This window comes from Phascolarctos cinereus, unplaced genomic scaffold (genome assembly GCF_003287225.1).
Source record: "Phascolarctos cinereus isolate Bilbo 61053 unplaced genomic scaffold, phaCin_HiC Scaffold_7;HRSCAF=346, whole genome shotgun sequence".
In the NCBI taxonomy this organism is placed as follows: domain Eukaryota; kingdom Metazoa; phylum Chordata; class Mammalia; order Diprotodontia; family Phascolarctidae; genus Phascolarctos; species Phascolarctos cinereus.
In genome coordinates this window covers 6,166,001-6,185,071 of record NW_027556180.1, presented here as the reverse complement: position 1 = coordinate 6,185,071, position 19,071 = coordinate 6,166,001, and the positions used below count along the sequence as shown (strand labels likewise).

The 19,071-nt window shown below is 43.7% G+C and overlaps 1 long non-coding RNA gene across 1 annotated transcript in view; it reads right to left on the bottom strand.

Moving 5' to 3' along the window:
• The window catches only part of LOC110193147 (uncharacterized), a 61,024-nt gene extending 45,072 nt beyond the window's left edge, over positions 1-15,952 (bottom strand). Inside the window, exon 1 of the long non-coding RNA XR_002320378.2 lies at positions 15,480-15,952. This is a non-coding gene — a long non-coding RNA (uncharacterized LOC110193147). The remainder of the gene's footprint in view (positions 1-15,479) is intronic.
• Between the last annotated feature and the right edge of the window lie 3,119 nt (positions 15,953-19,071).

The following is a 19,071-nucleotide window of genomic DNA, read 5'->3' as shown; positions in this document are numbered from 1 at the left end:
GTCAATTGGCCAGCTGTGTGGTGGAGGATGAATCGGACCAGAGAGAAACTTGAGGCAGGGAGACCTATGCAGACAAATCTGATAGTTCAAGAGAGTCCAGATAGAAGAGCGGACCAGTCTGTTTGCGGATGTTAGAGTTAGAAGGGCTTACGTTTCCACAGGCAGAATAATGCAGAGATTTAAAGAACAGCTCCAGGAAGCAGTACACTGTAGGTGGGCTCGGGCTGAGCCAATAAAAAGTAAGTTGATGGTTCCATAAAGACCCCAAAATCAAGATAAGGGTCGAGACAGCTCAGACCAGTTAGGGTCAACCTGAGGACATCTGAAAAATGTTACTGCTCCTGCTTAATGAACTTCATTGCTATTAGCTGACACACTCTGCATAAAATTAGAGCCTCATTAACAAGTCATGGGACCCATGACCAAGGGAGGGGGAACATACTTGAGCATATCAAGGGGAAACATGTAAGGAAAAGTGTAACCTGGGAAGGGATGGTCCAGTCCCGGCCTGGGAGGTTTTGCACCAAATTCAACTGCATAAAAGCACACTTGCCCTCGCACTCAGGGCCCACCCCTGCTGAAGAGGAATGGAGCCCACTGCTGGCCAGAAACGTCTAAATCCTCTGGACTTTCCCTGTAATAAATTTTCTTGATACTAAATTTTTGGTGTCAAGCCTATTTCTAACACGGACAAGCAGAGAAGAGGGAGGATGGTGTCGTAGAGACAGAGCTAAAGAGACATGGCAAAGATTATTGGCCATGGCTGGGGAGAGGGGTGCTGTCATAGTGAAGGATAATGAAGAGTCAGAGCTGTTTCCAAGATTCCAAGCCTGGGTGACTTGAATAATAATAGATTGCATGTCAGGTGTTTTCAAAGCACATTATTATTATTACAAATTCATTGGATCTTCACAACAAGCCTAGGTAGGAGTTTTTGTGATCACCATTTTTCAGATGATGAAACTGAGATAAATCCAAATGGGGTCATAACTGGACACAACTGGAAATGACTCAACTATAACACTAACAACAGAGAGACAAATGGAAGAAAAGAAAAGAAACAAAGCCCACAGTTTTCAAGGAGCTCACATGCTAATTGGTGAGACAAAAAGCCTTTACAGAATAAACGTAAAGACAATGCATACAAATAAATATGATGCAGCTGAAGATAAAGTAGATTAGGAAGAGGGGCACTCACAGGCAGAGGATCAGGAAAAGCTTCATGAAGGTGATGGTGTTTGAGCAGAGTCATGAAGGAAGACAGAGGGGAATGGAGGGGAGAGACAGACAGACAGAGACAGAGAGAGACTGAGAGACAGAGACAGAGAGAGAGAGACAGAGAGAGACAAAAAGAGAAAGAGACAGAGACAGAGAGACAGAAATAGAGACAAAGAGAAAGACACCGAGACAAGAACAGAAAGATAGAGAGAGACAGAGATAGAGAGAGAGACACACAGAGATAGAGAGACAGAGAGACAGAGAGAGAGATACAGAGACAAAGAGAGAGACAGAGACAGAGATAGAGAAAGAGAGATGAGAGAGAGACAGAGACAGAGAGAGAGAAAGAGAGAGGAGCTGAAGAGAAAGGGCATGTTAGGTGTCAGAGACAGCACGTGTAAATACAGAAAGGTGGAAGATGAGATGGTGTGTGTGAAGAATAGAGACAAGGTCAGTTTGGCTGTGGCATGGGATGTGAGAGCCAGAGTAATTCCCCCACATAGATTGGGGCCAGGTTTTAAAGGGCTTTAAAACTTAAGAGAGGATTTACGATTGTATCTCCCCGCAATGGGGAGGGTGGGGCTGAAGGTGGTTAAATAAGGGAGTGGCTGGGCACATCTAACTGTTATTCTGTTGTTGGACATGCTCATCTGGAGCAGGGATCGGACATATTAGAAAACAGAAGGAAGACCTAGAAGCCACGCTTCAGAGAGGCAAGGAGCTGCTTCTCGATATTTAGAGCCATCCCAAAGTAGACTGAGCTGTCTTTGGGCTGGGTGGCAGAGTGGGCAAAGCGCTCGGCTTCGGTTCTGGAAAACCAGAGTTGCTGATCCTGCCTCAGACCCTTATTAGCTGTGCGATCCTGGGGAGGTTACAAAACCAAATCCAAAGCAAACAAGACTCTGTTTTCCTCAGTAGCCTCTGCAGTAAAATGGGGATGATAACATCTTCCCAGAGTTGTTGTGAGGAGCGAATGGATAGCAGCCTCAGTTTCCTCTTCTGAAAAATTAAGCGGTTTGAATCAAGCCCCACCAATATCCCTTGAGTTCTAAATCCATGATTCTCTGACCAGCTCATTAGGAGGCTTCAATCAGTTTACTTGAGCGTTTGTCATATAATGTCCAAAAGAGGCTTCTGTTCCAGATACAGGCCAGACGAGGCCACCACTGCTGAAACCCTCAGATTCACTAACTGTGACTCCAGAAAAGTGCAAAGAAGTGTGAGCAGGAGACCTGAGTTAAAGGACTGGGGTTGCCGTGAATTAATTAGCTGAATGACCTTAGCTCCACCCCTTTGTTCTTCACCTGTCAAATGGGAATAAAACTAGCTCCTGCCCATCTGCTACACTGGGTCCTCATGAGGCTCATGAGAAATTCCTTTGCCAGATGATGGGGTTCTAGAAATGTATGAGCTGTTTCTGAACTCTGCTCCAGAACACTAATGTGTGCAGTCCAATGTGGTGGATAATGTATACATTCAACTCTGGTATTATCAATGCCTAGATTTACATCATAATCCCTGGGGCCACCGAATGTCCATATTGTGGTAACCATCATTGATTACCAATAAACATCTCCATCAATAGCCAATACAGAAAGGTTTATTAAGAAACATGCCTGAGAGCAGAAACAATGGGACACCCCTTTCCCTCATGCCACAGCACAAACAATTGTGAAACTCAAAGATCCAACTGGGAAAACAGTCAAGGCAAGGAGTTCATCCACGTGGATGCATTTTATAATCATGCTTTTAAAAGCCTTTGATTCTTGGGACTGCTGCTCCAAAGGAAATTGTCACATCCAGGCCAACACAACTGTGTTTGCCGTGAATACCCCTGGGCCAACCATAACTCCACCCAGTCAGGAATTGGGTTTTACCCCTGTACAGGCAGCTGCTGATTCACAAATGGCTCCTGGAGGGCCTGTGAGTGAACCCAAGAGGCATCTGCCCAAAGAGGTGGCCACAGAAACAGTGCTAGGTCTCTCTGCCTCCAGCCTTTCTCTCCAAAATCCAATCCATTGTCCTAAAACACTGATCTGGCCGTATCACTCCCTTGCTCAAATGCTATTCGTGGCTCCCTGCTGTTGCCTCTAGGGCAAACTATACCCCCTCAACACACTCTCGTTGTGACACCACCCTACCTCTCCCTAACATGCCATTATTGCTAACATGGGCTGCACATTAGCTTTGGTTCCATGAGATGGGGGTTTCAAGCCTTGCCTTTTCCAATATTAACTATGTGACCCTGGCTAAGTCACTTAACCTTGGAATGTTCTGGGTGACCACCTATGATTAAAATTTATGGAGAAGGTGCTACCCTGCATTGGTAGAAGGAGTCTCCTTATCAAGGGTTTTATCTGAACTGATAAAAGCAAAAGTCCAGTCCTTATCCCTCTTATGTGGCTCTCCTTCATTCACTCTTTATGCAAGCCACACCAGCCTACTATCAAATCCCCAAACTTGACATCTCCCACCTCCAGACCTTTGCCCATGCTGTCCTCTACACCTGAGATGCACTCACCTCTTCACCCTCGCCTCCTGGAATCCCAAGCTTTCCTGGACAGTGCGCTCTCATGACATTTCAGGCTGGAGTCCTTTCTCCATTTTACCAATTAGTACTGCTCTCTCCCACTTGGAATCACTCATCTTCACGTATCTATGGCCATGTTACATCCCTTCTGAAGAAGCATGCCTCCTTCAGGGCCAACATCATTTTGGTATCCCCAGCACCCAGCTCAGTGGCCAGAACGTAGGCAATGACATGTGCACACTGAAGATTCCAGATCGGGCCAGCGTAAGGAATTTCTACCACCGCTATCACCGTGGTCCGATGTCACGACTACCGCCGTCACCACCAGCAGCACCAGCCCCGCCCTCACCAAATGAGGTCAAAGCCTGTTTATAACTTAAGACTGAGGCTTATGGAGTGATTGGAGTTGACCGGAGTTAAGTGACTTGCCAAGATCACACACTTCTTACATTACAGGATTTGAACCCAGTTTTCCTGACTCGATATTGAGCACCCTATCTGCTACACCATGTGGCTTCTGTCACCTTGCACATAGTAGGTGCTTAATAAATGTGGAATTGAATTCCCAGCACATTTCACAATTTTTTTTTAAGCTCCAGATGCTGAAGAACAATTTGCTACAATATTATAAACACAAAATGGTCAATGGAAAAGAGCGCTAGCCTGGAAGGCAGGAGCCTGAGCCTTGAGTCCCAGTTTTGTCTGTCGCTGTTTGAGCTCAGACATCATTCCCTGTCTCTAGCCCACAGTGTTTTCATCTGTAAAGGGGCCCTCTTGGAATACATGATCTTTCAGGTCCTTTCAAGCCTGAACATCCTTTGTAACAGGCTTTTTGTAGTCTGTCCGTGAAACTGAACCAACATGATTTAGGGGAGAAAGTAATTGAGTGGGAGGGGCTTCTCCTCAAACACCCCACACACTGTGGCATCCAGGGTGTGGGGCACAGAAAGAGTGTCTTCATTCAGGCCCCTGCTTTTGTCCAAAGAGACCAGATCTCCAGATCTGGGGAGAAGGCTCTGATGAGGGCAGGAGTGGGGATTCCTTTGTCCAGGGAGGGTGAAATTTCTTATCATAACATGGGCCCCATTAGAAGTCTGCTGAACCCTATGGACCCCTTCTCAGAATAATGGAATTTTTCATGCATAAAATAAAGTGCATAGGGTTAAAAAGGAAAATATGTGTATACATATGGACACATATGTATTTGTATGTGTATATATGTGTGTTTACATGCATATATACACTCACATGTGTACATCAGAGCATAAAATGTATATATGTACACATGTGCATTGCATATGAGCTGTGCAGGTGATATATGTATATATATATATAATGCTATAAAGTATATGTATACACATATACATACACACAGGACATGTGTGTGTGTGTGTATATATTTATATATGTATATATTTAACAAACTCAAAGTTAAAAGCCTAACCCCAGAAGAAGCATTACTCTGTGTAAGGGATTGAGAATGTTAATATCAGGGCAGCTGGATGTACAGTGGTTAGGGTGCTGGGCCTAGAGTTAGGAAGACTCATCTTCATGAGTTCAAATCTGGCCTCACACGTTTACTAGCTGTATGACCCTGGGCAAGTCATTTAACCCTGTTTCCTTCCGTTTCCTCATCTGTAAAATGAGCTAGAGAAGGAAATTGCAAACTGCTCCAGTATCTTTGGCAAAAGGAAAAAGCCTTCATAAAGAGTCAAACAGGACTACGGAACAACAATGTTAATATCATCTGCCATTAATTGAGCACTTCCAAGTTTGCAAAGCATTCCGCCTCTGTCATCTCAGCAGATCCTCATGACAACCTTTTGCTATGGCTCCAAACTTTTGCCAGAAGAACCAGGCTCAGAGAGGTCAAGGGCCTGCCTTGTGGACACACAGCTAAAGTCCTAGGGAAGATTCAAACTCAGGTCATCCTCATTCTAAGGCCCCCATTCTCACTGCTTTCCTCCTCCACTCTTTCTCCAATGGCAATCACCCACCTTAATTTTCTAAATCAATATTTCTCTAGCATTTTGTGTTTTAAATGAAGCATTTGCATCCCAACAAGTCATTGAGGTAGATCTTACAAATGTTATCATTCCCATTTTTCAAGTAAGGAAATTAAGGCTTACTTAATTTAATTAACTTAATTAAGTTACCCAAGTAACACAGCTAGACTGAGATGAACTCCCTAAGCCTCTGACTCTGTAATTATCTAATGAAGGAGGAAGCTAGGGGCAGCTGTGGAGGGCACAGCTCCCTGGCAGTCAGGAAGACCTGAGTTTAATGTCAGCCTCAGACACTCGCTATCTGTGTGACCCTAGTCAATTCGCTTTACCTCTGTCTGATGGTTTCCTTATCTGTAAAATAAGGATTCTGATCACACCTATCCCTGAGGGTTGTTGTAAGAACCAAATAAGAACATGGCTTAAAACACTTAGTTCGGTGCCTGGCACACACTAGGTACTTAATAAAAATGCATTTTCTTCCTTCGAATTGTTTCTTTCAGGGTGAGAAAGGAACATGTGGGGCTGTTTCTCCCCTCTTTTCCTAAAGTAGCTGCTTCTTGGAAACTGTCCTCCTTGGGTTAATATGAACTGGCAAAGCAGACTCCTCAATCATCTTTAGAACCTTCATCCCTTTCTCTTTGTCACTTGGCTAATAGAGCAGAGAGTTTCAGTCTAGACAGTGATGACATTCTGCAACCAGGCTGAAATGGAGGTGAGCCCATGCCCAAGGTCAATACTAATAGAAACCAGGCATTATTGAGCTTTCTTCAAGCTCTGATGGGGGTGGGGGTGAGGACCACGCAAGGAGGGGGAGAGTGGGGGAGAGGGGAGAATGGGGGCTGAGGCTGCTCTCCTGAAGGATGCTCCCCAAAGCCACGTGCATGGCGTTGGCTTCTGTGCTACCTTCATACTCTGCTATGGCATCAGCCCTGAACCCTGAGTGGGCTTCTTTAAATGCCATCTTCCATTGCATCAATGAGAGCGATCATGTGCAGAATTTGGGCAAAGACATCCTCTACATGGAAGGAGAAGAGGTTATTCAGGCCTGCATTCTCTAGATATTTTTATGCTGATCAAACTTGCTGAACAATCACTTGATTCTTTGCCCTAGTTTTTATTTATTTATTTTTCAATCATCACATGTTCAAAACAGGAACATGGCTGGCATCTGTCCCAAAGACCTAGCAGACTTTAACCCAAACAGACAAAGACCTCAAATAATAAAGGTATCATTTATCATCTTTCTTCTGGGTTGCCTTTTTTGGTCCTGACTTGTGATTTCATCTCATAGGTAACTCCCATGGGGAAACTCCTCCGTAACTTAGAATCAGAGAGAAGTGCTTGTACAACATCAAAATATCATTCTTTAAATATTCCTCCTAAAGTCAAACCTGAGGAGTGTTCGCCGAGGAAAGGAGCAATGCTCTGCTCTGAGGGCTCCAATTTTGGTCTGAGCTATCAGTAAAGAATACACAATGTGTTACGACAAAAAGTATCCCCAACTAAAAGTCTCACAATAAAAAGACAGAAGCATTTCTCTGGGTAATTGGCACTCTTGATAGATATACCATTAACTTACATATGCAGATAATTAAAAGGGAGTTACACATTGTATTGGCGCTATATTGGCTTTATGACAACTGACCCAACTGATCCTACTCTATTTCTTTTTCTCAGAACTTTGTATCAGTATCTAGTAAGAAAAGCAGGTTTCCACTGACTCTCTAAGGAATAGGAAATTACTGAGATTAAACAGGAAATGTCACTAGATTTTAGATTGAAAGGGAGGGTTAAAAAAGTCTTCAGTGGAAATGCAAGTTGCTTGGTTTCCTTTATATGACAAGAGATTATCTTTTGATAAGGCTGGAAATGTTTTTTTTTTATTTTTATTTCAGCAATAACAGCCAGTTACTCTGAATTTTTTTATCTTAAATTAATAATGAATATTAATGTTGAAATAAATAAAGGGTTCACATGTAAGATGTGTTTTATGTCAAAGGACCCCAGGACAACTTAGACAATGCGGGAGGGGGGCCTGGTACTCTAGTCACTGTGGGAATGATTAGAAAAATAGACAGATACACACACACACACACATACATACATACATACACAAATACATATATGCACATACATATACATATACATATGCATATACACATACACATACACATACACATACACATACACATACACATACACATACACATACACACACATACATATACATATACATATACATATACATATACATATACATATACATATACATATACATATACATATACATATACATATACATATACATATACATATACATATACATATACATATACATATACATATACATATATAGTATGTATGCACACAAATAGGTGCATATATAATTTCTGGGTTCTAAAGTTACATATATACATGTGTAATATATGTATATCTGTGTACACACACACACACACACACACACAACTTTAGAGTCTAGAGATAAAAAGTCAAAGGCTAGACTGACCACCTGTGTGTCAGGTATGGGCTCTCTCCACCTTGCAGGGGAAAATGCTTATACTTGAGAGCTAGGAAGCTAGGAAGCTAGGAATCTGCATGCATATTCACCCTACAAAATGGAGGAAGGGGACAAGTATTGTCCTGTCTTCTTGAATAGGGCAAGTAGCCTTTCCTCTCTAGGTGTTGGCCACACTGGGTTCTCCTAAGACGGCCCCAAACCAACCCTGATGATCCCTCCCTGAATCCCTGAAGATGCCCAGGACCACACTGGTGCTCCCACCAACACCCTGCCAGCATTCCATGTCATAAGACATTCCTAATTATAAGCACCAGTGTGTTTTTAGGTTCTAGTCACATGGCTGGCCAATTCAATTCATTGTTAGTGTTTACTTTCAGAAGAGAAGTACTTGCTTCCTACCTTTTGTCACAGGTATTCCCATACCTATGCCCATGTGTGCTTGCAGGCGTGTTGAGAGGTTGACTAATTTCCTGGATATGGATGTGGGGATACCACAATCATAGTATTTAGGACTTGGAGAGACCTAGAGTCATCTTTGTCCAATGCCTCCTTTTATAAAAGTGGCCATGTGGGCACATGAGGAGAAGCATATAGAGTATCCGGCCCGAGATCACATGTACATTGAAACCAGCCAAGCTGGAACTGGAACTCGGGTTCTCTGATTCCAAATCGAGGTCTTTCCACTCAATTAGACTGCTGTAACCAACCAACAGACCTCATAGAGGTAGATGCCATTCCCAGAATTCATTGTCAGTATGTCATTTGGAAGTCAAAATGGTTTCCAGAAAGAGACTTAGAGAGCATTGAATAAAATCCCGTCTACATCACAGGTGAGGTAAATGAGGCTGAGAGGCCCAATACAGCCTGGCTGATGCGTGGCAGGCCTAGGTCAGGAGCCTGAAGCTCCTGACTCCCAATTCAGTGCTCTTTCCTCTAGTCATGCTGTCCTAATAGGTTTGCCGATAAATCCTTAAAAAGTCAATTTAACCCCTGATGGGCTAAACTCATAGGGACAGGAAAAGTGCCCAGAAAAATATCCCAATGTAAATGGATCTCTATGAAAAAAACGTGTTCTGATTCCTACTGAAAATGCTGCAGACAGGCCTTCCTCCCCTTGCCATGAGATTAGGGAGTCCCCTTTTCCCTGATGCTGGAACCTGCCAGCCAAGAACAATAGAGACTCTCCCACCCCCCAGCCTCAGTGCTACCGCCTCTGACCTGGGTAGGGTTGCAGCAAGAAGGAGATGAAAGAGACAATGGTGGTGATGCTGGGGAAATATAAGAGGCCAGAGCCTGGAGATCTGTGAAGAAGTCAGGGAAACCTCTTTGAGTATGGGTTGGACTGGGTACAAACATGATATAGATGGCCATGGAGGTGCCTTGAAATTCTAAGTTTGGGGATTCCAGACAGAATAAAATCCTGGGACGTTCCTCAGGCAAGTGCAGAACCTTAACATTCTTCAGACTCTGGTCCTCCAGACTCTAAGAAAAGGAGAAAATCAAGAATAAGGCTGGTAAGAATGGGGTCTATCATGATGAGGGGAGAGAGAAAAGAAGGCTCGGAGATATGTAGCTGGGGAAAAACTCAGAAGTTAACAAGCAAAACTCCTTATTTTACAGAAGAGGAAATAGAGTCCCAGAGAGGAGAGGTGACCATCCAGGATCACACAACTACAAAGTGGCAGAGCTGGGTTCCGAGCCCAGCTTCTGAGTCATTGTCCTGGCACATTTCCACACTGTCTTCAGTTTCCCTTCCTTTGGAAAAAGTCATTGGCAAAGTGGTTTAGGCCAGTATAATTTATTTCCACTGTCCTCGTTTGCACTGTCAAAATCCTGTCTCCTGGCACAGGGGTCATTGGAGCGTCCATCCCAGTACACGCTGGAGTTTGCTAAACTGCAGTTACTTTAATCTGAAGCCACATGGGCCAGGGAATCAAATGCAATTCAAAATTGGAAAGCTGGCTTCCTGTTCCTGGCTCCCATAAGTTTTCCAATTTCTTTTGCTCTTAGTTACCCCATCCATAAGATAGGAACAAATTCCTGCTGCCTCTTTATTGTCCCTCCTCCCTTTTCCCATCAGGGATGCAGCTAAGATTAAAGATATCTGAAACTGACCAATGTTGCCCAAATTCAAATGACTTCCCCTCATCTCCAAATCACCTAACACAATGCATGAAGCATGGTAGTTACTAAATGCAGAGTTGTCGGAAGATTGACTGATTGATTAGTGTGAGGTAAAGCAGTATAGGCCAGCACCTTCATAATAGTTAACCATTACATACATGGGAGCATAACATAAGCCAAATCATAATCCCCAAGGCAAAGCAACTCCAAATATGAAAAATCAGATCAACACAACTACCACATATAAAGATGGGGTTGAAATATGATTTCTCAAAACCAGAATGACAAAAAAAATGTTCCCTAAATTCAAACTTCCAAGTCTTTTAGCCTAAATCCTTCCCTTTGTGTATGCCACGGACCCAACTCTTCCTCATTCCCAAAGAATCCAAAATGAGAATCTGCTCTGCATTGGAATGTTGGACTTTGGAATGTTGGGTCCAGATGAAACCATCAAAGACATTCGTCATCTTTCCACAGTCTCACATCTTTGCTTCTTGATAAAGGAAGGAGCCCTACACATGCTACCAACAATGTCATCTCATCATTTCTATTTCTAAGGGTTCTTAGAATAGAGGATGGTTAAATTCAATCTAATTTGATTAATTTGATGAGGCCAACATCATGTTGCAATTGGGTTGAAATCAGCAGTTCTGTGGCTGAGGACAGGTTTAAATGGAGATACAGGGGAGTTAAGAGACTTGATCAATGGCCACAGGTAATAAACATCAGAGATGGATTTGAACGCAGGACATCTAACTCTCACTCTTTCTACTGTATTGTTTTGGGTCCTTGAAGCTAGAACAGCCAGGAAACCAAGAAGAACTCTTTGTCCACCTTTACCATGGAAGGTTCAGTTCAATGTAACTCACAGAGTAAGGATGGCTTCCCTTATAGAGATTACAGAAGCAACATCATGGAAAAAGGGTTTGGATCTTGAAGGACAAGTGAACTGGACAGCTCATGTTTCACAGATATTTTCTACCTAGCCCAGGAGGGAAAGCCATGCTTTGAGTTTAGAGGATTATTTCAAAGCCTTTAGTTGACAGATTTTCCAACGACAGAAAACAAGATTCAAGAAGCAATGTTCTGTAGAAAGAAAGGGGAATAAAAACCTTCTAAAATGGCTATGACACATCACATGGATAGGCTGGACCATCTGGAGAATTGTGAGGTCTGCTCCATGGCCAAGGACAGGAAGAATCCAATTGATACCTCTCAAATCATGCAAATGAAAGCAGCTGTCCCTACATGCACCCAGAAGCCTAGGGACTAAGCATGGGAGGGAAATGTGAACAGTGAAAGTGACAGGAGCACTCTGAATTTATCCTTTAATTTCCTCATGCCTGGATCAATTACCCTCCTACCCAATTCATTCAAAAATGCAGGACAGCATCAAGAAAGCACAAAAGGGAGCAATCCACTCTCCTTGCACTGATTCCTGAAGCTCAGGGCTTCTTCTACTCAACACTTCATCTTTAACCAAGCAGATTCAGGGAAAGAAATGTTCAGGCTGCAAATAAATCCTAAGTAGGGACATGCTAGTCTGCCAGTGTTAAAGAAGAATGAGTCCACACTGGGTACACAGAAGTGCTTTAAAAAAAGCAAAGAAGAAGTAAATTCATCCTGTATTGGCAGAGTTCTCTCAATGCTTTTCTTAGTGACTTGGCTTAATCTTGCTAAGTGTTGTTTGTTTGTTTTTTAAACCTATTTCAGTTGTGAAGACACACCTTCCATTCTAATTTTATGAGTCCAAAGAAAATGTGATGTTGGTCTGGGCTTCAGCTTCTATTTCTTCTCCCAAGTGATCCTGACCCCTATTTCGATGGGACCTCCTCCTATCCAAGAGATGAACCTGAAACCAGAATCCCAAGACATCCACAAAATCATATGCACTCTCTGTGGCAAAGACCTGCAGTGCTGTGGTAGCCACTATTCTGTTGCACACACCCAGACCTGGGGTGCTGACAAGGGAAATGAGCGGGCCCAAGTCCCCCAGCTAGACGGAATAGCCACTGTGTCTCCCTGTCCGTCTGCCTCCGAGCCCAGGCCTTGGGCCCCCAGCTCTTTGAGCGTGCGTCAGCTAGGAGACCGGGTGTTCTGCAGCTTTACTTGCTCAGTCCAATTTCCTGAGCAATAATAACTTGGAAGGCCTCATAATGAACTGTTAGAGGCTGATGCCTGAATTCTGCCCTATGCTCCACTGCATTCAGGAGAAGCCCAATTTGCCCTGAACCTATAATATATATATATATATATATATATGTGTGTGTGTGTGTATATATATATATATGTGTGTGTGTATATATATATATATGTGTGTGTGTGTATATATATATACATATGAGTCAGCCAGGCCTGTAAACAACCCTGAAGTTCCTTTGGAAGCAGATCCCGAAACCTGATCAAATTGATAGACTAATTCAATGTGATGTCTCAGGAGGAAAGAGTCAAGGTGGCCTGCTAGAGGGAAAAAAGCCCTGACTCTGGGCTGGGAAGACTTGTGACACTGGGCAAGGCATTTAACTTTTCTGGGTCTCAGCTTCTTTAATTCTCAAATTAAAAAAGCTGAATCAGAGAGGCCTCGGACTTCCCTTTCACCACGAGATCCAAGATCATACATGTGGCTTTGGCCAAGTCACTTAACCCACTGTGGCCTCGGTGTCTTCAGTGTCCTTAGTGAGGGAATTGGGCTAGATGGCTTCAGAGGCTTTTCCTGTCCTCGATTTAGAATGCCCTGACCTCATTTTACTTACCACAATTCCTCTAACCTCCGTTGGGAAACCTACATTTAACACTTTGATTTGGAAAAGGCATATATGTACAGGCAGACGGACAGGCAGGCTGCTATGCACACACACAGGCACAAACACACACATATACATATATACATATATGGGGGTATATGTGTATACATACATATATGCATACATATATACCTAAATGTGTAATTTAAAAATATGTATTTAATTTTAAAATTATTTAAAATTCAATTTTTGTTTTTATTTAAATTTATTTAAAATTTTAGTTATTTTAAATATTATTTTAAATTTTTAAATTCTTATTTAATTAGTATAGGGAACTCCACAGTGAAGAAAGTCTACATCAATATAGTTTTCCATCCGTTCTGCAAATTGTAACATTTTATCATTTGTAGAGTTGCCTTGCAGCACTGAAAATGTAAGTGACTTTTCCAGGGTCACACAACCAGTATTTGTTGGAGGTAAAATTTGAACCCATTGTCTCCTGGCTCTGTGGCCAGTTTTCTATGTACTGTACTCATCCTGCCTCTCCTAACTAATGTGAAATATAAATTAACTTGTAATAGCGACAGTAACACTAAAGTGGTATTTCTCTAGCACCCACAAAGACTGGCCTCCCACACAAGCAAGCTTATTTCCCTTTGACGCATGAGGAAACTGATGCGATGTACCTGGGTGCGCACCACAGCTGCCCAAGATCAGTGGTGGGACGCATTCTTCCCATTTCTCAAAGTCAGAAACTCTCAAGGCCCGTGGATCTCTCAATCTAAGAGACGATTCTCCTGCTCATTGAGCTCCAGGTTTTCACTTTTAAGCAAAGATAGAGAGAGGCTGGTGGCTACTGTAAAAAAATCCCAGCCTCATTTTTGAAAGCTTCTTTTCTTATTATGAACCCAAGAAATGTCAACCAACTTGATAATTTTCTTCTGCAAAGAGCAAAGAGGCCTGTATGTGAAAATTCATGAATTTACTTGGTTTATTTTTAACTGCGTATTAAAATCAAGATGGGCACCAACACTTTCTTGCTCGTCTGTGCCCCCTTTCCAACTTCCCTTCTGTTCTTTTCTATCTTTTTTTTGTCAGTGGCCCTTTGTTATGTCTTTTCCTTTTTTTTTTAAACTCACTATCACCACTCTCCAAACTGTCCAACATCTATCCTCCAAGCAAAAACTAAAAGCCTTCCCTTGCAGCAAACGAACACAGTCCAGCAGAAGAAACCCACACCTGTGACGTGTCGGAAAGTCCGGGCGGCTGCTGGACCTCGCTCGGGCTGTACACCTCCTCGTGAGCAGGGAGGACCCATGGAGCCTAGTGGCCGGGGCTGCGGGCTCACGACTGCTCCTTGCCCTGGGCCATCCGCGGTGCTGCCCAGATGGTTTTCTCTACAATGCCTTCCTGCTTGTTTAACCTGTTCCCTTGGCGGGGCTCACCTCACTCTCTATCACCTCCAAAGCGGCTCGGCAGTTTTCTGTGAAGCTTTCTCTTTCGTCATTTCTTTGGGCGCAATGATTTTTCATTCCATTCACTATCATTTGCTCAGCCATTTCCCAAGTGATAATCATCCCCGTTGTTTCCAAGCCTTGCTACAATTAAAAAAGTATTGCCATAACCAGGTTTGTACCTGTGCCCAAACTCATTTTAATTCCCCCTACAGAAGACAAGTATTGCAGAGTTGGAAGGGACATCCAGAGCCATCTAGTTCAAGCCTTACGCAAAAAAGAATCCTGCCCATATTGTACTGGACCAATGTGCTCCGAGACTTGACTTGCAGCCTGCCAGTGAGGGAGAAATCACACCTCCAACCTAGTCAACCCCGGGCAGTGCTCGTTCTTTAAGTATTTTTCCTTATATTGCTCATTTACCTCTTTGCAATGCCACCCCCCCACCCCCTTGCTTCCACCTTGTTCCTCCTTTTCTGCCCTCTCTGACCAAGCAAAACAAGTCCAATCTCTATTTTTGGTGACATTATCGATCCTTTTCTTAAACACATGAGTAGGAGAAGTGACAAAATCCTTCTTGTCTCACTCTGCCCTGGACCTCCTCTTGTGAGCTAATAAGCAGTGAGGCCCACAGCTTGCAGAGAATGGAAGAAAAGGAGAAGGGAGGGGCCTTGATCAGTTGGAGAACTGGCCTCTGGACTCGGCTGCTGAAAACAGCATCAGGAATTGGATCTGCTTTAGCATCCAACTGCTACGACTTGGTTTTCCACCTTCTGTCACTCAAATGATCAAACAAATAAACAATAGAGGAAATGAAAGGCATCTGTCACATGGGAGAGAAAAGCAGGATTACTTCTATCTAGTCTTTAGTGAAGCCATACTCACCTCCCTTGGTACCCATCTGGAGCACAGATGTGGGATTGTTGTCCTATCAGAAACATGGAGGGAGGGCTCACTCTATCCAATAGCCTTTGTCCCCCAATTTATTCCATATGCAGGGAGAGCTTCCCTTGAAACTCAGTAGAAGAGAAGCAAGGGTGAAGGCGAGGCTCGGTAGAGAGGAAAAAATCCCGGACAGAAGGTCCATCAGGCCACCAAGCAGAAGCTGCAGTGGAGATGTGCCCACTGCCGGCTTGGCAGGCACATCTCTCAGTAGACTGGTCATGCCTTCATCAGAATCCGGTATGGTTGGCCTGTGGGCATGTTAATGTTCAACTGATATTCAGTGAGCAGATAGTGGTGCAGTAACCACAGAAGCAACAAGGGGACTTCGAGGGCTGTTAACTGCTCACTAGGCAAAGAGATCAGTAATTGTGCAAGTGGTCTAGGTTAGCTTCCGAGCTCTGAGGCTCATAGATGAGTGATCAGCTCAGTAAAGGCTCAAGTAGCCAATTGGAGATTAAGTCAGGGGTCATCACATCGATTGCAAATGCTGAAACCCAGCTATGGAAACCAATGGTTAAAGACCTTAGTGTGGTGGGAGGGGAAGACCTTCCAAGAGCAAAAGCATCTAGCCCTTTCCCCTTGATTAGTTCATAATTCCATGCCTCATTTTGTTTGGACTCCACACTTAAATACTTCCCTCCAAGACCCAGGAGAACAAGGCTTATTCCTCCAGGTGAAAGGGCTTCAAATATTATCACAGTGGTCATGTCCCATCTACTTCTTATCTGATCAATCAGCAAGAATTTATTTAGTTCCTCTCGTAGGCCCAGCATTCTGCTAGGCACTGAGAAAATAAGGACGAAAATAAAATTGTTCCTGTCCTCATGGAGCTTCCTTTCTATGAAAAGAAATTGCATGCATGCATCTACACAAATACAAAATATTCTCTCAGATGATGGGTCTGTGACGTATCTCTTCAGCATTTACCTCCGACAGTACAGATGGTAGCATGGGCTGTTCTGACTCTTGGTTCTGTGGGCCTCTTAGTCACTTTCTCTTCAGATTTCATCAGTGGTGATCAGCCATTGTATTGGAGGCCTTCCTTGTTTTCTCCTGATATTGCGGAGTGACTACCAGGACACCAAGGTCATGCACTAGCTGCCGTGTAACCAGCTCATCGTCTCTTTGGTGATCTGGCTCCTTGGTGGCTTGCTTTGCTCTTCTACGGAGCTACCCATTGAGTATATGTGGCAGCCTGGTCATGACCCCCGTATACCTCTTTATTGCCCAGATATACATCAGTGCCAGTAAGACATTTATGTTGAAAAGTTGGTCCTTCCACAGGAAGCTTAGAGTCAGGAAACAAGCTCTCTGCCTCCTTTTCTGCCCTGTGACAAATTCATTCTCTGTTTGTGCTGACCATCCCAGATATCCGTACTCTTGGACAAGCTCTGGAGGCCATCCATTCAAATGCAAGTTGAAATCTGAGCCATGGGCAAACTTCATCCAAAATATAGACACAGCAATTTCAGGATTCATTGTTAGCTGAGAGCGGGCAGGGGGTATCTCAGAACAAAATGTTTTAAAAAAGCACTTTATGTAGGAGAAAATCACCTTCAAGGTGTGCTTTGAAAGGAGTTCAAGAGTCTATGAGATGGAAATGAGGAGAGAATATATTCCAGGCATGACAAGAAGCCAGTGTAAACCATAGTGCTGGGAAGTGGAATCTTGTATGTGAGAAACAGCCAGGAGGCCAGCTTGGCTGGAACATGTAAGAAGATTGTAGATCTTACAGGTAGGTCCTAGCCAGAGTGGGAAGGGCTCCAAGTCTCTGACAGAGGAATCAAGACTGGAGGCTAGAGGCGACACAGAGCCTTGTAGTATTTTATTGGTTGTCATTGTTGTTAGCGTGGAAGTCATTCCTTCAACTAACTGTCACATGCCTTGACCCAGAGTCCTGTCATCAACCTGGCTACCCTCCTGTAGCTGTGCTCCAGCCTCTTTATGTCCTTCCTACAGTGCTCCATGCAGAGGTGAAACCAATGGCCCTGGAGTTATTTGATTAAGACAGGATGTCAGGATATACACAGTAAGACTGTCATGTCCCTGGTCTGGTACATCACATCTCTCTTCCTGTAGCCTAATGAGCTATTCCATAAACCTTCAGCAAAAGCACCCTTGAAAAAGGATCATGAGGAAACAAAATATGAAATACTTTGGGAAAACCCCCAAACACACCTTTAAGGGCTGTGTTTTCTTTCACCCATTTAAGTTTGTTTATTAAGTTTTATTTAAGAATTTATTAAGTTCAATTCTGAAGATCTCAGACCATTTGGGTTTAACTTCATGGGGGAACAAAGGTCTTTCCACAGACTTCTAACCTTGGACCTCAGGATAGTGTTTGAGAGAAAGGTGACATTTCTGAGTGAGATTTCCTCTTCCATGGGGAACTATTAAAGGGAGCCAATATTGACGCAGCTTTTAGCCTGACTCATGTAATTTGTAGCTCCTGCCTGGGTCTGTGTTCCAAGCTCAGCTGTCCTGAGGCCCATTAACTGCTCTAAAATTATGGTCTGAGATTTAATGGCCCTGTTGTGAGCTGTGCTGGAAGAGATAGAAAAGGATCCTTTAAAAGTTAAAGCCTGGGGTGAGGGGTGGCTAAGTGGGCAAAGGAGGTCTCTTTCCATGGGGTTCACCCCAAGGCACCCTGACCCCTAAGGCCCAGGGTGGGATGTCATGCTGGAGAGTCACCGCCAAGCATTAGTAGGAAGTGATTTCAGGGCCCATATTCCTCCAAAGAAACTCCAAATCAAACAACCAATTCATTGGGCAAATATGGTGGAAAACAGAAGAGCTATATGGAAAATGGGCCTTGCCTTTGAAGAAAGGGAAGTGGCATTAAAGGTATGTGAAACAGTTGAAGGACAAAAGCCATCATTAGTAGTGGGGAAATACTGGAATGAAAGCCACAAACACTAGATCAGAATCCTGGCTCTCTGTGGCCTTAGCAGTCATTTCATTCCTCTGAGTCTTGATCACTCAAATTAGTAAGAAGTATTTATGAAGCACCTACTATGTGCCAGCCATTCCTCTAGCCACTGCAGATTCAAAGAGAGAAAGGCAAACACAGAAGACCCTGTTGTCCTGAAGTTAATGCCCTAAGAAGGGAGTTTCACCATCTGTAAAATGAAGGTAACTCTAGGTTCCATTCACCTCAGAAAACTGGGTGATCCTAAGAGAATATGTAATAGATGTGCCTGGGGGACCCAAGCACCCACATCCAGGAGAAACCCAGAGAAGGGAGAGTACTGAGTGTCATAGGAGTTAGGGAATACTTCAGAAGGAAGGAAAGCCACAGAAACAGAAAGACCATGGATGGTTGGAAGGACCTCAGGGCTATCTCATTCAACTTCCATCTGAATGAAGTGGCCCTTCCATGTTCTTCAGGGGCTGGCAGTATGGCTGGGGTGCAGATAAGCAGGCAGAACTTGCCAAGCGGCTTATTGTAATGACTGTGTATGGCGGCTGCTGGTTAGGGATGGGGAGGGGAGTGCAAATGGCGGCTCACATATCAGTGGCACTGGAAAGTTGG